This window comes from Talpa europaea (genome assembly GCF_964194135.1).
Source record: "Talpa europaea genome assembly, chromosome: 10".
Lineage (NCBI taxonomy): Eukaryota > Metazoa > Chordata > Mammalia > Eulipotyphla > Talpidae > Talpa > Talpa europaea.
The window spans coordinates 102,692,896-102,708,226 of NC_140077.1; positions in this window are offsets into that span (position 1 = coordinate 102,692,896).

The window sequence follows — 15,331 nt, forward strand, 5'->3', positions numbered from 1 at the left end:
ACTAGTGCCCTTATGCTAAGCCTCTTTAATGGATAATGCCATGCAAATCCTATGGTTTACAACTTTCAAAAACTTCAGAACTAGCATTTCACATTTGCAGCTAGAGTAGATTTCAAAAGTATTTATGCTCTAACCTATCCGTGACAAAAAAAAAAAGCTTTGTGTTAATTTAATGGTTTTATTTTTAATTTTCTAAAATTTCCCAGGTTTTGAATCATTTTGCTATGATTTAAAAAATAAAACCATCAGTTACTAAAGTGTGAATTGATGATATGTTAAGCCAGTCACATAAAGCCAGTCTCAGGTTCAAAGTCTGGATTTTCTGAATTTCAGAGTAATAAGGTAATTTAACCTTTAATTTGCATTTTTTTTTAATTCAAGTGCTCTCTGGAGCGCTGCTCCTTCCCTGTGAGCTGCATATTTACTGCTTGTCTGAATAGCAATGTTCACTTCCTCCAAAAGGATAATTATGAGCTCTAACAAAGGTGGGATTCATTCAGACAAAGAGACTCTGGCCAGGTCGGTAGTAGCAACGTGAAGTGGAGAACAGAGGCAATTAGCAGCAATTACTGAATGCTCACTTTTCATAGACCTTTCTAGTATGTCTTGTGGATAACGTGAAAAAAAGCAACAGTCTCTATCTTCACAGTGTTGAAACTTAAATAGGAAAATCTGAAAAGGGCATCTAGACACATGAAAAAATATGAGGTAATTTAACAACAAAAAAATGCAGCAGAAATAGCTTTTTTTTGTAGCACACTTGTCTCTGGAGATGAGACTATTGATGATTGTTTACTTGTTTACAATAGAGATTATCTAAGAAAAGAGAAGGGCACAGCCTAAGATGGGATCATTTTATTATAAAACAGAACACTAGCTGCAGGCTTTACTCGTTAGAGGAAGCGGCAGTTCATTCCCTAATTTGTCCATGGAAGACATGGTTTAGACTAACTGATAAGGTACCCTTTGAAGGAATCCCTGGGAAAATCCAGTCCTGAAAATGTGTAGACAGCTGGTCAGTGCGTGTCCTTCCCCATAATAGGATCTTATCCTAGGATTGCTTTCTGAGCAAGGAAAGTGATAGGCTACAGTCGCCCTGCCCAACCTGGGTGGGATGTCAATATCAGCATAAATAAATTATCAAAATCGAATAAATTATCAAAATCATCCTCAAAAGTTGTCGCCAGTTTTTTGAAATAATAATGAATTTGCTTTTGTCAATTGATTTTCAATTCTTCTGAGCATTTTTCCCTTAGTCTTTTCACCTTCTCTTTGTAAATGTGCTCCAGCGTTAAATATGCTTGATCAGTGAGTGAATTAGTCAGGTTCTGCTGTAAGCATGCTGTATAACAAGCATACACCAAATTTCCATGGTTCTCAGACACACTCGTTTTTCTGCGTTCACATGTTGGTGGGAGATGTGCCAATGGCCAGTGTCACTACGGCTGGTCACCTCTTCCCCAAGTGTGCAGGACAACGCACTCCAGATTGATTTGGACCTTCCCTGTCAGAATCTAGGCTGAAGAAAAGTGATCTTCCTGAAAGAAGCTACTTTTTCTGACAAAGAGCAAATGTTCCAAGAGTGCTGGCTGAACCCGGCCACAGAAGCACCATTTTAGAACAAACAGATGATTGTTTCTTCTCAATATTTTGTCAGCCAAAGCAGGTGTCAGTTGGCCAAGCCAACATTGAGGAGCTAAGAAAATAAACTCCCCCTACAGCACAGAAATGATAACACAGCAGGAGAGAGAGAAAGAATACAATGGACTCCTGCAGTTGACTAAACAGATGAATAATTCAACATAGTGTCTGGAGATGACTTGTGAACACCATTCAAAGAAAATCACAATTGCAAAAAAAAAAAAAAAAGGTGAGGAGGTGGCAATTTATGTATGTATGTATGTATGTATGCATGCATGTATGCATGTACTTTACATTTTCAAAAGGACAGGGATATTAGAAAAAGGAAGAGAGAGGCACCTTCATAGTCCCAGGTGGGCAGGGCAACTGTCTGGGAGGTAGCAATTTAACCTTGGTGAGGATGAGTCAAGCACAGACCCATAAAGCAGCCCCATACCTGTTCACTCATTCTCTCAAGGCATGAAGTGGCTCTTTCCTGACTCGGTTCCATAGCACCCCCTTCACCTTCAATTGGTCTTGTATTTCAGCAGTGATTTTTCTAAATAATACCTCTTCTTCTGGGTTCCCCTCTGGCCTCCACCTCTGATTCTCATTCTCATCAAATGCTACTTTTTTATTCACTCAACATGGGTCTGCCTTTCCTACCACCCAAGCAGTAGCATTGGCCTGACAAGTGTGACTCCTGACTGTGTGTCTCACCTGTGAATCATCCAGCCTCTTATGGAGAGTGTCTATTCTCAAAATATGATAATTGAAAGTCAGTCCATTTAATCAATAGCACTTAAAGAAAAATTGTTATTAGATTTTATATGTGTTTGTTAAAACAAAGTAAATAGAAGCTCTAGCATTTCTCGTGACCAAGAAGAGAGTTTATGATTACAAATGGATCTGCCTATGATCCAGTAATTCCACTCCTAGGAATCTACACATTGAACAAATGCATTTAAATAATGTAATTGCTGACTTAGATGACACAAACTATTATTATTTGGTCTTGAACCATATATGCAGATGAGCTTCTGACACAGATAGAAGTCTTATTCTCATGAACGGCATTTTCATGTTATTATTTGCTTATTGAATCAGAATCAGTCCCTTCAGACATTCAGGCATAATTGATCACTCTACAAAATTAAAGTTAAGAGGTATAGACGGGCTTCCGTTACCATGGAGATTATAGTTTACAGTTATTAACTGCCAAAGATACTGATAAGAAAGAGAAAAACAAATTAAAAAAAGAAAATGTATTTTTAGATAGCCTAGTGTTTTATGAAGAAAATAAGCAGAGCAATGCCTCCCAGTAAGTTGCTACTTTAATAAAGGAGGTGAGAACGGTATCTGAGCTGAAATCTAGAGGAACAAAGAGATAAGTAGTGTGGTCTCTGGCAATGAGAAGATCTGGGGAAAGAGATCTCTAGTTTAGAAGAAAATGGGAAAAGCCCTCATGTGTGAATGAACCCCCAGTGTCCAGGAGACATGAGAAATCAAGGCAAGACGCTGGTACCCAGAAGACGAGGGCAAGTGTGGTAACTTAAGTTCAGTGTGATGGGCAGGGCCCGACCACTAAGGGAGTTTTGATAAAGATGATAGTGTTTGCAAGGGGTGGGGCAGGCGGGCCCACAAAGAGAATTAATGTGGGTATGAAGGAACAAGGACTGGGTATTTGAGGACCTGGTAACTATCACTCTCCCACTCACTAACCATGCAAACTAGATCAACTGAACCACTCATAGGAATTTTGTTTTTCTTCTTTGTAAAATATAGAACTCTATTTTTCAAGTACTATTAATAGACTTTAACAAATTAAATTAAACAAAAAGCTAATGATCTAACTGAATGACTAATTGACTGACAACTGACACTATTACAGTAGGCCTCTTTATTTTGTCTTAATCATATTGGGACATCTACTTTGTCTATTTTGTTCTGAAATGATATTATGCATAGCTTTGTGGCTAGTATCCTAGCAACAAAAAAATGAGCACTTTCTTTGCACTAAGCTAATAGCCTTAATATGTTCATAGATGGAAGGAAAAATAGCAGAGCTTTGATAGAAATAAAAATTCTTTCACTATATAACTAGAAAAATTTTCATATTAATTCAGCAACACATGTTTGTTAGCTACCCATTAAATGCCAAACACCAAGATGATCACTGAGGACTTGAGGTGAGTGTCCAACTTAAGGCAGGGACTTAATATTTAATAGATCATTCATTAAATTAATGAATAATCCTCATTATATTATTGTACAAATGATACTCTGATTTAAGTTGAATATATATTGAAAAGACTTTGTTAATTGTTCTCAAGAGAAACAGAGCCAATAAGATTTATATATAAAAAGATTTGCTCTAAGGAATTGACTCATGCAACTATGGAAACTGGAAAGTCCCAAGATCTGCAAGGTGAGTCAGCAATTTGGAGATGAAGTATAATCCACAGTTCAAAGTTCAAGGTTTGAGCACAAGGCAAATTGATGGTGCAGTTCCAGCCTGAAGGTGCAGGCTCAAGACCAGAAATGGTCAATGTTTTAACTGGAGTGTGAAGGTTAGAACAAAGCCACTGCCCCATTCTGAAGGCAGTCCACAGGAAGAAGTGTCCCTTACTTGGAAGGATTAGCAATTTCATACTAGTCTTTTCTTCAACCTTCAACTGATTGGACAAGACCCATCCACATTATAAAGGACAATCCTCTATTTACCCCGTGCCCGCTGAAATGTTAATCTCATTCAAAAATATTCTCAAGAAAATAATCAAAATATGACCAAATAACTGGTCACTCTGTTGACACATAAAATTCATTATCACAGTGTCCAGTTTTCATGACTGATGGAGCGCAGGAGACAAGTGATAAGGATGGCGGGCAAGAAGAAGATTTAAAAAATATTAAAGAGGTGGAGGGGAAGGAAGAGGGTAAGCATATTCTGTTACCCAGATTTTGTTCATATGCAAAGTTTGGATAAGGGGTGCAAATAAAAATGTTGGGGGCAAAGTTGAATTATGTCTCCCAAGAGCTGACTCTGGCCATGTCTGTGGCTGTACATGTGCAGTAACGTTTGAGCTGCTGAGGAAAAAGAGCTTAAAAAGCGCACACACAGGGAAACTTGCGAGGCAAGACTGGTGTGCTCTCTTCCTTGGCTAGCTCCTGCGTCTTGGAGACAGTGCTGCCGTTTCAATGCAACTCACAAACACATGGTTGTGAGCAAAATATTAATGACAACCTTGAGAAGTCACACAGTTCAATCTTCTGCTTTCAAGTATTCACTGAGTCTTCCAGAAATGAGATGTTCTCTCTTTTATTTTTCTATTTTCTCCAGAAAGGAACATTCCTGTGGCCAATTCATTATCAGAAATATTCAATTTCCTCTAAAATATTGTCCCACACAATATTAGCGCATAAGAAAAGGTTTCTTAGAGTAACTAGGTGCTACGATAATGCAATTATTGTTGCTGCTATTAACGCCGTGGGACGGTTCTTCTCTCTACGTCAATAGATATCAATTGTGACAGGGCTTGTTAATTGGTCTCTTTGGAAATCAGTTCCTTCCATTGTAAAATGAAAGTTTGGCTGAGAAAATCATTCTGGAGTCTTCTAGTTTTAATGTTGTATTTATGATTTCTATAGCTTTAATAATGGATTCCGCCTCACCCTCCCCCTAAACCAGATCAGGTCCCCCCCTTAACAGGTACATGCTGCCCTCATGTGGTCAGACTTGAGATAATACACGATCATTGAAACTGGCCAGTGAAATGCTTCTGCTTGATGTTAGAATTACTGGATTAGTAACAAAATCAATTTGAATCACTCATGCACTAAAAATGACAACATTTTACACATTCATAGCGACGCAAAATTTCCATATAGAATAATATTAAAACATCTACTGTTAGTTAACCGCAGGGAGCACAATTTATGTGTTAGATGCTGTATTTTACACATCGCATCTCATTTGACTCTGCAAAGACAATTCTTTAAAAAAAAATTATCACTTTTTAGAAACAAAGGTGGAAATATGCTAGAGAATCACAATAAATAAATATCAGTCCAAGTTGTCTGACTTCATAGCCCAAACTTTCACCACCAAAAATCTCACTCAATCATTTTATAGTTCTGAGAGCTTATTTTTGAAATTCCTTTGTTTCAGGAGACATTCACATGGAAAAGGGCAAATAATTATTGATAGTGTGATAATATGTAAAAAAGCCACACAAATGTAATACCTAGTGTGAAAATAGCAGATCAAAGGGGGTTACTTATTTTTGAATTAGAAATCCAATACTGCTTTATTTAATGATCAATCATGATATGAATCAACAGACATTCAATATTGTATACCAACCAATGAGTAACCATTTCTTAACAGTTCAAACATTATTGTTGGTAAGTATGAATGATTTGTTAGAAATTTTGTAATATAAGTTTTTTATTTCCCCCTGGGTATATAGATATAATGGATGACTTCAAAACGCAAATCAGTGATAGGTCTGTTTTCAGTTGCAAAAAAGAAAACTCATTTTTAGTTTTCAAAGTGAGAGGACAAGTTTCCTTCAAGGTGCAGCATAAGATATTAGAATTAAGAGATTAGGAAACTTGTTAATCTAGGAGCCTTCTGTGACGTATGTGCTCTTCATTACATTAGGAAATTTATCATGTACAATTTAAAGAGACTGGACTCCAGGGTTTGTATATGTGCTGCTAGCTTCTGCACACCATTATCCTAATGATTCTAAAAAGTCTTGGGTATGGATCCACCTTCATTTTGGGCCACTGTTTAATAACGCAAAGTCACTCCTTAACTAACTGTGTTAAGTTTCAAAAAACCCCTTGGTCAGAGGATTTGTGTTGGGTGAAGTTTTATTTAATCTACTTAGCTATTTTTCAACCATCTGCCTCAGACTTGAAGTTAATGGTCTTATCTCTGCCATAATCATTTAATGACAGAACATGCTACCAGGTCCTTTTAGTGTATCACACAGACGGAGAGCTAAACTCAGTAACAGTCTCTCTTCCTAGATATTATGCAGAGATCAGACTCTGGTCTGATACTCTGGTATTCATGTTATCTATCTCTCGAGTCCAAATTCCAAAAACTCTATTTACTTAAAAATCTTTAACTGTACCCAGTTCTTGTATGCATAAATAAATGAATCTTTAAAAAAAAAAAACTAACTATAAAAATATAACCTGAAGCAAAATTTTCTCTGAATTTTCTGGGTCAGGGATAATATCTAAGAAGAAATTAGATATGTATGTATAAAAGCTAAACAAATTAGAGTCATTAGGAAATTACCATATTTCCCTCTTAATAATGATGGCTAATTCCTATATGACAACTAATATATAGGTGACTTAGGGAAAACAATCATTAAGAAGCAGAAAAGATGGGAAGCACTATAATCTTCAAAATAAGATTATATTTTTTCAAGGACTTAACAGTTAAGAGACAAGTCTACAAAAGCTGATTCTGAATCTTGTCCTGAAGGGAAACTTATAGCCAGATAACCATAGCAATGCTATGAATCAACCCTTATGAACTAAACACTCTTAAGCCATTCTTCTTTTATTTTTTTTTAATTTTTTTAAAGATTTATTTATTTATTTATTTATTTATACAAGCACTGGATACAGTCAGAAGCGCAGGAGGGTGCGAGAATTCACCAGAGCCAGAGTGGGGAGCAGAACAGGCAAACTGATGAAGTACACTGCTGAGGGGAGCAGCGGGCGGCAGGAGAGGTCTACTCGCCATGTGGGTCCCTCACCCAGCAGCCGGGGATCCAACAGGCATTGCAGAGGCTGCTGGCAGCTTCGCAACCCAGCGCTCAACCACTGTGCCACTGGGGAGGCCCATTAAGCCATTACTTCTAATCCTCAAAGCTGCACCAGACTTAGATGTTATTTCCAATTTATATATGATGAAAGTGAGACTCAAGAGGATGATTATTTTAATGTCAAGACAAAAAACAGACAAATAAGAACCCTTATTTATCCAAATCCAAAACTGTTTTATCCACTATTTTGCATCACATCCACTTTGACAGTACCTAGGGTCTTAGCCAAATGATTACTTGAAAAACTTTGCGGCGCATAAGTATGCTATTAAAAATGTAGCCTTCAGGAACAAGGCAAGGATGTGCCTTCTCAACATTACTTTTTAAAATTTTACTTCAAGTTCTAGCTAATGCAATCAGGAAAGGAATAAAACTACATAGAATGGTGCAGGGGGAGAAGTGAACTATGTTTATAGAAGACAGATTCATCTATGTAGAAAATATGGATCAACCCCAAAACTGGTCTTACTAAGTGATGATAACATGGGTGCAAGACATAAAGTTAAGATACAAATCAATTTCTTTCCTATATGAAAAGTGGAATCTGAAATTGTAAACACAGTATCATTTACATTAGCATCCTCCCAAAATGAAATACTTAGGATTAAACCTAACAAAATATGTACAATATTTAGATAAGGAAAACTACAAGACTCTGATAATAGATAACAAAGAATGCTACATACTATATGATTACAATGATAAGACATTCTGGAAAGGACAAAACTATGGAAAATATTGGTGATGACCAGGGATGGGGGACAGGAAGGATGACTAAAAGCAAAGAGGATTTTTAGAGTGGTAAAACTATTCTGTCATGATGGTGCATAAAGATCATTATACATTCATCAAAATCCATAGAACATTCTACATGATTCAACCTTAATGTAAATGACAGACTTTGAGGGAAAATGGTGTGTCAACTAGGCCACAGGTGGCAACACGTGAGTTGTTCTGGGGGAGAATGCTCACAATCCAGGAGGCCACATTTTTCTGGGATCATATGATCTCAACTTTTTGCTCAGTTTAGCTTCAAACCTAAAATTGTTCTATGTAAAAATAAAGTTTATTACTTATTGAATGTTGATCAGTTAAAAATCATTTAAACCAAGCTAACCTTCAAACAAATGAAATGAACTCCTTCTGCAGCTAATTCTCTCTATGGTTGGTCTGTTAGTGGCTCTCTTTTTTTGATACTACTGGTGCAACAGAGATTTCTATAATTGTTAAATGTAAGGCTAGATTGATAATCAGGAGTCACCCTCCTATAAATTCCACATAAAGACTGGCTTTTCTATATGCCTGTCTCCTCTCTGATTCTACCCTCTTTCCTTACATCTGACCTTTGGAATAATATGGCTTTTGCATGGGCAATAGAAGTCAAAAGAGAATGGAGAGCTGTTAAAATAGAGTGGGCCTCAGTATTAATGACCTACTCCAAATAAGAATACCAGAAAGATTTTCTTAGAACACAAATATGACAAGTTTCTGTTTAAAATAATTACAGGAGAGAATAAGAAAGCATTAGGCTCCTGCAAAATATGACAGTCATGTAAAGTGTACTGATTTTACCTACAAATCCCAGATGTTTCTCAAGTGCTTAAGACTATGGAATAGTCTAGGTCTACAGGAACAGAACTGACATTATTTTGCTAGGAGGAGTTAATAATGGTTCTAAGAGAAACCCATTAGCTCTGTCTCCATGGAAGATGTGATGCAGCAGGGATACAGCTCTCCTCTATTCACTTCCTTCAAATGTCAGCAGAATAGAAACAGATTAAGGTTTCCATAGAAACCACTGGGAGTTTCAGGTGTTCTGGGACATTTTATTCCATTTAATGTTTGGAGAACGAAGGTATACATTATAGGTTTTCATCAGTAGCATTTTCCTTTCTTATTAGAAGCTGACCGGGGAGTTACCATGTTCTCTTTTTGTTTTATTGCATTTTTGGCAACCCCTGTTACAGCCTTTCTCCTCCCACTGAGAAAGTGGAATGAGCTCCTTCCAAAGGCTGACAAATCCTGCCCATTAGAGGTGACTGTTCAGACAGCATTTCTTCGCTTGGACCAGAAAGGAAATTTCAAATTTTCCTACCTAGAAATTTATGCTGTGCATTTTCTCATGCAGAATCCTACAGTCTCCAGCAAAACGTTGCGAATATAAGAACTTAAGGACAAGCAGGAGGACTATATGACCCCAGGCAACAGCAACAAAGTCACAAAAGATGAAGGGCTGAGATTTCATGGTATTATTCCAATTTTCAGTGTAAAAATCCAAGGCTAAAGATAGTCAAATCTTTCAATCCAAACCCTAGCAAATTGATTCCCTGGAGGAATGAGATCCCTTCCCAAGTATAGAGAGAAAAATTTTAAAATTAAAATAAAAATTTTGAATATGTTTTTTCAAGGCCAGAAACAAGGGCTCACATGTCAGTTATATTAGAACATACAAAACTCATAGTGGACTACAGAAGGCATGATTAATAAAGCCAACGCAAAATAAAAATAATAATAGGAAACCACCCACAAGACATGCCTCGGAGTAGCTGAGGACAACTTGGCATAGGTGATAAAGCATGTATAGGTGCTGAAATCTGACAGAGGACAACTTGGCATAGGTGATAAAGCATGTATAGGTGCTGAAATCTGACAACTCAATTTATATCTCATAGTGGACACTTAACTACTTAGGAACTTGAATATATTCCTTAATTGCTATACAAGTCAACTTCTTCATGTGTAAAATGAGGATGTTAATTCCTACCTTGCAGGGTTGTAAGAATTAGAGGTATTGGATAAGTTTATCAGTATATTCATTATCTGAAACCCTGCAGTCCAGGTAGCTCTGGGATACAAAATTCCCCAATCTTGAAAGCAATCACAAAAAAAGCTAATCTCATAAAATTAATATCCATTCAAACATTTTTCCCTAGTGCAACATTAGCAAGGTTCTCAGCTTCTGTCTCAAGTTATTTGATATTCTTTAGTTGATTATTTGGGTTTCCAGTATCTCATGCAATTACAATGCTCATTTATAACAATAATGAATTGATAATGTATATATTTGGAAGGTACAGGATTTCATGAAGCATAAAAAGTGAACTGGACAGAGGCATAGCATAGATTAGTGCCACACTCTGTGATTGTATGAGTTACTAGATCAATAACTTGGAACAAGTACCTTAACTTTTCTGTTCCTCAGTTTTTCCATCTATTAAATGGAAGTGATACCAGGCTTGGTCTGTGTAACCAAGAGCGGAAGGGATGGTATGCAGCTTTCAAGGTTAGGTTAGACACTGCTGCTTTCCTCTTAGTCACCCCCCTGCCCATTCTCTCAATCTCTCTGTAAGCGACTAACCAAATGGTACCCAGGGACCCTAAACGTTTAGGGGGGTCACTCTCTAAAAGGCAAAGAAAGCACACTCTTGGTGTGAAAGATCTTTAATTTGCATGTGTGTGTGTGTGTGTGTGTGTGGGGAGAGAGAGAGAGAGAGAGAGAGAGAGAGAGAGAGAAAGGATATTCCTAACATTATTCCCCCAATTACCCATCCTCTCATGGGTAAATGCCCAGTTAAACAGGCTTGGCTCAAAATAAAGGTGCTGAGGTCAGAAAGTTTGCCACAAGTCTAAGGCAACTTCTGATGAAGAATCACAAGAAAGGGGCTAGGTAGTTCCCAGAGACATGGGACAGAAGGAAAGAACCAAAATTCAAAACATGGCTGCCACTGTCTCTGCCAAAATACTGAAGTTCCAGGAGCAGCTTCTCCACGTGTCTCTTACCCACATGTCTCTGTCCTCTATGTCTCTTCACTCCTCTTTATTCTACCCCCAATATATATCCACCTCATGCCTTCCCAGCTGCTCTCCCTCCCGCCCCCATCCAGCACAGTGTTCTGGGAACTGTATTTTAAGATGGCTACATGTAAGTGGGGATGTGGAAAATGGCGCCCTCTCCATGTCTGTGACACTATTCCCCCCTTCACTGAAATGCATTCTGTGACATCCCTAATCACTTTACTTTGAAGGGAGCTAATTGGCTACAAACAGCCTCTAGAGAGCCAGATTGTTCAGAGCTTAACCCTTTTTCCAAAAGCCAAGGACTTAAGAAGTAGCAAGTCTCCTGCCAACAGCCATATGAGCTTGAAAGAAAATCGTCGTTCTGACTGTTGCAGTCACTTTCTTCAGCTTGTCTGCCATCTCTTAAGAGAGACAGTGTGACAGAATCACCCAGCCAAGTCCTTCTCATATTCCTGGTCAATAGAAATTGAGATAATCAGTGTTAGTGAAGCTGAACAAAAAACTGCCACTCTGAAATTTGTCAAATGGTTTATTTCATGACAGGGATTCAGAAGATGGAATGAAGTTGCTTTTGATATTTACATGTGAATTTCTCTCTAGAAAGGCTTCTCCCAAGAAGACCTAATCTTATCCCTTTTCAATTAAGGCAGAAATTAAATTTACTTTAAAGCTACATTCCCTAATCTATACAGTTATAGACACCTAATGCAGAGTAAGCCCTCTGTATTAGTTGTAAATTTAATAAAACAGAATTACACTTCCCATAAGGTGCAATTTATAGTGTTCATTCTAAAAATTAGCAGAAAATTGTGACCTTCACGTTTCAAAATATTAGTCTATCAAGCATGTCTGTTTTAAACTATTTGGTATGTCATCTTGACTCCCCTTTAACTGGCAAAGATCTATTCTATATGATCGATCCTTGTGCATCTTATTTGTCTGCAATCCCCTTTATCTCTTCCCTCCACCCATGCCGACATCTTGTTTTGTATTTCTGGAATATGCCAGCCATGTTTCCACCTCCAGTCACTAGCATGACTATCCCATCTGATAAATATCTGAATTTCTCAATCTCACTTCCTCCACTCTTGTTTTCAATTATCTCCTCCTCCAGGGACCGAAAACAATTGATTTAAAATCTCAGCCACACCCCTCACACACCTGACTCTCCTTATCCCATTTTATGCCCTGTCACACACACTCAACTAATTCTATTGTGTATCTCTCCTCACCGGAACAAACTCCTGAAGCCCAGGCCTTTTGTCTCTTCAGTCACTTGTGCACTGAAATGTCCTCATTACCTAGAACAATGCCTGACTCTTAGTCAGTGTTCAATATATGCTACACTTGTTGATGTGAGCTTAGGAGATGAATTTAGTTTATTCAAATTGCTTATTTTTACAGTAGCGATTATTCTGGGGTAGGGATGGCTGCCTATATTTAAATTTTCCTACTCAGTGGGTTGTCAATAAATAACAACTATGATCTGAAAGCAAACCTTCATTTAAAAATAAAAAGCATTAGCTTGAGTGACTTAGAAGGGCAAGGCATGGGTCCCCCTGGTGGCGCAGGGATTAAAGTCTCAACACTCTCAAGCTATGGGCAGCCACTGCTGCATGAGTTTGATCCCCAGCCAGGGAGCTAACCTACATGGCATAGCAGACCTCTCCTGTCTCGCCTGCTGCTCCCCTCAGCAGTGTATTTCAGTCAATCTGCCTGTTCTGCTCCCCACTCTGTCTCTGGTGAATTCTCTCACCCCCACACCTCTGGCCTACACCCCATTTCTTGTGTGCATAAATAAAAATAAATCTTAAAAAAAAGGACAAGGCATGAAAGAACTAATGAAGCTGACATGAAAATTGATCTGTGAACTTAGGATCTAATGAAATCTCTATCACTGAACAACACAAGAGCAATAGATCTCATCATATATGTATGTAGGCGAGATGTTCATGTCTTTGCTCTTACCAATCAGCACAGATGCACAGATGCTGATTATTTTCATTACCAAATTGTATCAAAGAATGGAATAATATGACTCCCTGCACCTAGTTTAAAACTAAAGGTAAATTAAGTGGTGGTTTCTAAAAGGTCTAAGTGGGTCATTTCATCCATCTCAAGAATTTCTGGAAGCCTTCTTATGAAAAGAGGTAACACTCAGGCCCTGTGGAGCTGCCTGCATGAAGTGTAGCCTACAGCAGAGCACCTGTGCTGAGAAGGACCCATCGCTGGTTCTAATGTTCTGCTGGTGTTAACTTAAACTTCTTAATACTTCATGTAACAGATCCTTTATTTTCATTTTATACTGAGCCCTGCAAATGATGTGCAGGTCCCAAGACTCAGAGAAGACAGTATCAGTACTAGTCATGCCCGAGGAAATACCTAGCAATGGAAGGATCAGAGAAGCACATAGGATTTTCTCTGGGACAGGCAGCCCAGTCCTCTTCCATTTCCCCCACGTGGGCAGAACTGGAGAAACAGCAGTAACCGGCAGGATTTGCTGCTCAGGATGTGGCTGAGAAGCCCCTGGGAGCTCTCTGGAAAAGCAGAATCAAGACCACCTCACGCCTAGCTGATTAGCATTTCCTTTGTTCTTAATTTGAGAAACAGAACCGTGCCTTCCAAGAGTCATCCAGAACATTTCAAATTGCCCAGTTCCCTTACAAGGGATTTTTTTTTTCCCTCTTTCCCAAAAAAGCCTTACCTGAGAGGCTCCAGATTGGAATGTCAATTCAAATGAGCATGTTCCTTCTGCGGAACAACCTCTAGGATTGGGTTAAAATTAAGTATAGAAAACAAAATCAAGAAGAAAGCATGAAGAATGGGTTATTGTCAACTGAGCAGAGCCATTGGAAGGCAAGTAGATAAAAGGAGTGAAGAAGCTATTTTAAAAATAAATAGCTAACACAGAACACTTAAAATGTGCCAGGCATCTTATAAAGTGTTCTCATCTTATAAAGTGTTTCAAAAATTCCACCACAAACCTAAGACATTGGTGTTGTCTCTATTTTCCTGTGAAAATGGAGAAATAGGCCTGCAAGGTTTTGAAGGGGTAGCAATATAATAAATCAAGAAACTGGTTTTTATTTTCACAACTGTAAAATTTGACTACAAACATCTGCAGTATACTTCCTCCCTATAAATTCACAGTTATTTCAGACTTGGTTCCTGAATATTTAGGGACTATATGAAAAGGAACAAAGGATTAAGATCAAGTTTAATTCAACTGCTGCCTAATTCTACCCATGGCAGTTAAAAAGAAGAAAATTAAAGGGCTGGATTCTGGAAATGCAGGTCACACAACTGAGTGGTTTGCATTTTCACTTCACTGTATAAAGAATGGCTCCCAGGCTTTTCTCTAAATGAAGGTGATAAAATCAGAAAGCCTCCCAGGTGGTGCAATGGGTTAAGACTCAACCTATGAAGCTGTCCCCAGCCTCTGCAGCACAAGTGTGGCAGACCTCTCCTGTCGTGCCCGCTGCTCCCCTCAGCAGTGTATTTCGTCAGTTTGCCTGTTCTGTTCCCTGCTCTGTCTCTGGTGAATCCTCTCACCCCTCCCACACACACCTCTGGCCTGTACCCCAGCTCTTGTATGCATAAATAAATAAATCTTAAATATATATATATATATATATATAGTTGATAAACTTTATCAAATGCTTCTTTGGCATCTAATGAGATACCAGTTTATTTCTTTTAGTCAAATTGTGAAGATGTGACATCATAATAACACTGAGGCTTCAAATTCATGATCACAGAATATTATGTTTCTAGGTCTGCTTTGACTTTTTTAACAATATTTCTAGCTTTTCATATATAGATTCTATACATATTTTTGTTAGATTTATACCTAAGTATTTACACTTGTTGGATGCTCTCAAAATGGTATTTTTTTGGAATTTACATTTTTTTCCTTTTATATTGCAGTTTTTAATTTGAAGTAAGGTTGCTTTATAACACCGTACATGATTTAGAAGTATAGATTCATACTTCAGATGTATGCTACCACTCACACTTAGAACAAAGCACCCATGTCTCGCCTGCTACTCCCCTCAGCAGTG